This window comes from Podarcis liolepis, assembly GCF_965112155.1.
Source record: "Podarcis liolepis genome assembly, chromosome: 4".
NCBI classification, from domain to species: Eukaryota; Metazoa; Chordata; class Lepidosauria; order Squamata; family Lacertidae; genus Podarcis; species Podarcis liolepis.
Genome location: NC_139558.1, coordinates 33,803,154 through 33,809,662, shown reverse-complemented (window position 1 = coordinate 33,809,662; position 6,509 = coordinate 33,803,154).

The window sequence follows — 6,509 nt, the reverse complement described above, 5'->3', positions numbered from 1 at the left end:
CTTTAGGCACCTTCCATGTTTCCGTCTCATTGGTATTGCCTGACGTTGTGCTTTTACTATCTCCCTCTTAACAAACTCCCAGCCATCATGAACTCCCTTTCCTTTTAGTATTGCTGTCCATGGGATCTCACCCAGCACTTCCCTAAGTTCTATGAAGTCAGCTTTCTTAATTGAGAAATTGAGTCCTAGTATGCTTGGCTGCTCCTTTCCGCTGTATAGTAAACTTCAGAAGAGCATGATCACTCGCGCCTAATGATCCTTCCACATCTACCCCACTAACCAGGTCATCAACATTGGTTAGGACCAGATCTAAAATGGCTGTTCCTCTTGTTGCTTCTCCCACTTTCTGGACAATGAAGTTGTCTGCAAGGCCAGTGAGGAATCTGTTTGACCTTATGCTCTTGGCTGAGTTTGACGTCCAACAAATATCCGGGTAATTGAAGTCTCCCATTACTACTATCTCCCTTCCTTTTGCATGCTTGGCCATCTGTTCCAGGAAGGCATCATCTATGTCCTCCGTTTGGCTTGGGGATCTATAGTAAACTCCCACAATGAGGTCTCTGTTATTCTTCTCTCCCTTAATTTTGACCCAAATGCTCTCACTTTGGCTTTGAGGTTCTAAATCTTGGATCTCTTCACAGGTATACACATCCCTGACATATAACGCCACTCCTCCTCCTTTCTTGTCTGGTCTGTTTCTCTGAAATAGATTGTATCCCCCCATTATTACATTCCAATCGTGGGACTTATCCCACCAGGTTTCAGTGATGCCTATTATGGCATATTTAGTTTGCTGTACCGAGAGCTCAAGCTCATCTTGTTTATTTCTCATGCTTTGCGCATTAGTGTACAGACATTGAAGTCCATTAATCATTCCCCCGTGTCTCTTATTTAAGGATTTTTTCCTCCCACCACTAGGTCTGCGTGCTGTTTGCTCCATTTGGTCTATGACATTTGGATTATCATCTTCATTAATTGATAGACTCCTACCTTCAGGAGCACTGTCTCCCTCCCCCACATTAGTCAGTTTAAAGCCCTCCTGATGAGGTTTCTGAGATTTTTGGCAAAAACATTTCTCCCAACCGTTGTGAGGTGCAGCCCATCACTTGCCAGAAGTCCATCTTCAAGAAACTGCAGTCCGTGATCTAAGAATCCAAACCGTTCCTGTTTACACCATTTGCGAAGCCAGCTGTTCACTTCCACTATTTTCCCCTCTCTCCCTGGGCCACGTCGTTCAACTGGGAGGACAGACGAGATGACAATTTGTGCATTTAGTTGCTTCAATTTCCTGCCGAGAGCCTCATAGTCTCTTTTGATCTTCTGGAGGCTATTGCTTGCAGTGTCATTGGTTCCCACATGAACCAAGAGGAAGGGGTATTTGTCAGTGGGTTTTATGATTCCTTGCAGTCGTTCAGTTACATCTTGGATCTTAGCCCCGGGGAGACAGCACACTTCCCGAGACATCTTGTCAGGCCCACAGATCACTGCTTCTGTTCCCCTCAGTAGAGAATCCCCTATCACCACTACACGCCTCCTCTTGGGTTTGGTCGGGGTTCTTCCATGAGCTGTCCGTTCCAAGGTCGCCTGCACATTCCCTGAGGACTGACTTTGCTGCTCGTCTTCATATACCTGATCGACTGTAATGAGGGAGAGATCCTCAAATGGAGTCTGCTCTTCGTCTTCCATGCTAGGGGAGAGGACCTCAAAGCGATTGTGTATTTCTAAACAATCAGAGTGAACCCTGGGCCTCCTACTTCTTTGAGTCACGTTTCTCCATATATCTGGCTCCTGTGTTGGTGAACTAGCCTCCTTCTCAGGGGAGTCCCCTGTCTCCTCCTTGGTGGGGACGGTGTGCTCTGTTGCTTCCAAGAAGAGCTCCAGCTCTCTAATTCTTTGGAGCGTAGCTACACGTTCCTCCAGTTGCTGGACTTTCTCTTTTAAAAGGGCAATCAACATGCAATTGCTGCAGGTAAAGCTGCCTGCAACCTTTGGCAAGATGGCAAACATTGCGCAGGAATCGCAGGCGACTGCAGCTGTTCCCTCCCCTTCCATCTTGAGATCGTGTCGTTGGGGGTGGTTACAGAGGTCCTCCATCATAAAAAGCTTGAAGACAGGACAAATAACTTCCCCCACAAAAAAACCTAGGTCTCCCCCAACAAACGTTTGAGACTAGCTCCCCTAAATCTAAAAGATGGGTATAACTGTGTGTGCCGCTAGGCGCGCGCCGCTGCCCTGCATAAGGGGAGACAAAAGGAGTGGAAATGCTAATGATTCAGAGGCTGACACCCCTGGGACAATAAATACCATCACTAGAACCCTGCAGGATCAGGTCAAAGGTCCATCTATCTCAGCATCCTGTTCTCACAATCGCCAACTAGATGCCCATGGGAATCCTGTAAGCAGAACATGGGCTCAACAGCACTCTACACACCTGCAGTTCCCAAGAACTGGTATTCAGAGACATATAGTAGAAGAAGAACATAGCTACCACAAGTAGGAGCCAAATTGATGGCCATCACTGCATCACGTGGGAGCAACTAGGCATTGTGTGAAGAAGGGCTACCTTTTGTCTCTTCAGAACATTCCAACATTTGGCTCCATTGCATAAGGAGGCAGAATGAAGGAGCAAGCTAAGCCAACTAATAATGAGTCAAAGTTGAAATACTGGGCTTGCACAACAAGCCCTCTCATCTCACCACTTAAGAACTTGTATTCCTTTAGAACCTTTGTTTTGGAAGCCGGTCAATAGCTACTTGATCTGCTGGCATTGAGCTGTTGCTCTTGTGGGTCAGCTCCTGACCCCCTGCCCTTGTTATGGACACCTGCTCACAGCTTCCATTCCCTCACTTGAATAACAAGTGGAAGGGGCTTCAGAACTGCATGCGCTAAAATCCTTTTCCAACTAGTTCTTATGATGGACAAGATCTCAAGACCTCTGTCTGGGCTCCTAATGATATGGTGCTATCTGCTCTCCCCCAGATCAGAGCAATATCAGAATACTTCTAAAAGATCGAGGAGGAAAGCAGCACTGAGGAGAAGCCAACAGAAGAATGATGTAGAACAGAATTTAAAAAAACAACAACCTAATGTGATCATTCTGAAAATATTCCAAAATAGGCTCCACTTTTTGACACTTGCAGAACTAAATTAGTAGGATGGTGATGTTGATGATGATGATGATGATGATGATGATGATGATGATGATGACGATGATTTATTACATTTATATACCGCCCTATACCTGCAAGTCTCAGGGCAGTTGACAGGATAGATTCAGTTCAGGCTTACATTTTTGTAGCACAGTCACCTGCTCTCTGGTTCAGGTCTATGTTCTGGGCCAGTTAGAGCTAAGCACCATTTAGTTACAACGGTGGTCTGGGTGACCTGTAATGGACCCACATGTCAGGGATTGGCTGGGTGAACAGGAGTGGTGGGAGGTGGCAGCCGGGGAAACCCTAGAAGAGGAAGCCTCAGAGTCAGGGGATTGGTGGTGGGACACTGAGGAGAAGTCAGAGGGAGAAGATTTGGGAGGAGGGGCTGAATGCTGAAGGGGCATCAGGGTTTAGTGAGCAGGAGGAGCAGGTGACAGGCTCTGAGGCTGAAGCAGAGCGAGGAGGGTGTTTGTGTCAATGGACTGCTGAAGAGTCCAGGGCATCTCCCTCTTCTGCTGTGACAAAATCCCCTCCCCCTGGTCTCCAAAAACTTGTAGAGTGATGAGAAGAGCAGAGCAGAAATAGAGGTGTACAGACACAGTTTGAGACTGCTTGGGAAACATCTGAGAGAGAAGTCCTAGAGAGGGTGGAAGTCTTCGGTCCTGGCAACTGCTCCATAGAAGCAAGACCTACTGGAAAGTGTTGCTGAGACCACTAGACCAAGTTGCATGTTCATTTCCTTGAATAAAGAGTTAACTTCACTGAAAACAGAGCTCTGCTTCCTTTATTGTTGACCTGCATCTGACTCAATCCCTGGCACCAGATGTGCAGGCTCCCACTGAAATGAATCCTTCCCCTCCAAAAATGGTGCTGCAATCTGGGTCATGACAGAAGGTGGGTGAAACCAGTAAGCAAAACTATCCTAATGCAGTGAAAATGTCCTGACTTTATTAGAGAGCTTCTGGCTATTTCTGATTTTCTCTGGACCGGCACCTCTTATCCCGACCTTAGTTAATTTTTATCTTGTTCCACATGTCAACAGAAGTCTCTAGGCCAGGGGTCGGCAACCTAAGGCCCATGGACCACAAGCGGCCCATGGGGGTCATTTTACCGCCACACAAGCTGCCCCCGAACCGAGCCACCCACTTGGTGAGTCCCCATGTGCTGCGCTAAACTGGCTTAGCGCGGGGGGAGGGGACTCATTTTCATGGCCCCAGAAATCGTGTCTGTGCAGACGCAGACACCAGAAATCGCGGGCACGCACTCACGTGTGCCCATGGTCTGGCCCACGGAGGGGGCTCTGCGGCACTGAACCAGCCCAGGCAAGGTAAGCCTTGCCGACCCCTGCCTAGGCAGTTGAAAAAGAAATCAATAAAACAAATTCCACCTTCAGTATCAAAACACTACTACCACTAATAGGAATAATGCCACATTTTAAGCAACATGCTTAAACACCAATAAAATGCATCAGGTTCCAACATCAAAATGCAACATAATAACAGTACATGTATCATCATGAAAATCTCATAAATATTACCTTTAAATGGTCACAATAAACAGATATAATACAGTGACATTATTACAGTTCTGGGGTTTGTTGACATGAAATTTAGTCAAATTGGATGGTGAAACATTTTCCTAGTTTAATTGTATAGGATGTTTGTTTAGCTCATGCAGTCATAAGTATGCATAAGAGGGACATATATGGTTGCAATAGCCAGAGAGAGGGAGACAGGACACACACAGAGGGGGGGGGGAGAAGAAAAATGGTGGAGAGGAAAGCTTCACGCTGGCTTAAACGGAACAATGCCAGAACCATCCTAATTAGAGATAACAGCGGGCTCTGAGTCCCAATTTGTCTTTGAATTGATATGCCATGTTCCCCCTGTGAGCGGAACTGATTCTTTCCCCTCTGCGAGGGGAGAGGTAAGAGGTATATCAAACCAGAAGGAAACGAGAAATCTGTGTGCTTTACAGACAGACTTTGCGTCCTCCTAGCCTCAACGCCACACACAGTTAAGCATGCTGGCTTGGCTCCTGTGGCCAGTCGGTTTCAAAATATTGTGCGACATGTTAGCAAACACTACCAAATGTGACGTTCAGTTGGCTTTGCTCATTGATGATTTGGGTCGGGGCAGGGGGTGGGAAGTTGATATAATAGTTGTCCCATAATTTCACATTTCATTACCTTGTTGTGCAAACAGCTTCATAGGATCCTTGCCCTGGGTGTTTGCTGGGCATACATCAGCCATTTAGCTTAACAGCGTTCAACATCCTAATTTATTCAGGCTACAAGCAATGAAAACATTTTACAGCCACAGTGGCTCCGTAATTCTTCAGTCTGTCTTCTCCCCTCTTGTCACCCACCCCGCTTTCTTTGTGACTGTTACATTCCCGCGTTCCCCCCACCCCTACTTCTGCTTCTGTGCATACATCGTGCAACATCTGAAACTGGGATTCTACACCCCCCTGGTGGAAGGACTAATCTTAAAATGAATGCAATCTTCCGATCGAGACACAAAGCTGCAAGCTCCATATTGTAAAACAAATAAATGCTTGACAACTGCAACATATTACTATGGGATGCTTCTGTGTTAATTTTTTTTTGGGGGGGGAGGGGAATGTTTCAAATGCTTCCAGCTTTAACAAGAGAAATTTGAATCTGGTAATGCAGAGGGAAGGAACTTTTAAATTTTTTCCGTGAGGACTGCTTTCCTTTCTAAGCATCCATCCTGAGGCCGTGTGAAATTGGCAGGGCAGGAACAGAGATGCAGTAGAAGTGGGCAGCGCAACAAATGCAGACCCTCCATGTGTCCCTATTTTCCAGGGACAGTCCTAGATTTACAGAAGCTGACCCAGTTTCTGATTTGATCCCAGAATGTCCTGCTTTTCCTTAGGACTTCTCTACTTTCATCAGAGAAATGCTGGAGGGCATAGTAGGATGTCCCTATTCAAAGTGTTGGTGCTGACCTTTAAAGCCCTAAATGGCCTCAGCCCAGTATACCTGAAGGAGCTTCTTCACCTCCATCGCTCAGCCTGGGCACTGAGTTCCAGCTTCAGGGGCCTTCTGGCAGTTCCCTCACTGCGAGATGTGAGGTTACAAGGAACCAGGCAAAGGGCCTTTTTGGTAGTGGTGCCCACCCTATGGAATGCCCTCCCATCAGATGTCAAGGAAATAAACAACTATCTGACTTTTACAAAACATCTGAAGGCAGCCCTGTTTAGGGAAGTTTTTAATGTCTGATTTTTTATCGCATTATTATTATTATTATTATTATTATTATTATTATTATTATATCATCATCATCATCATCATCATCATCATCATCATTAATTCTGTTGGGAGCTGCCCAGAGT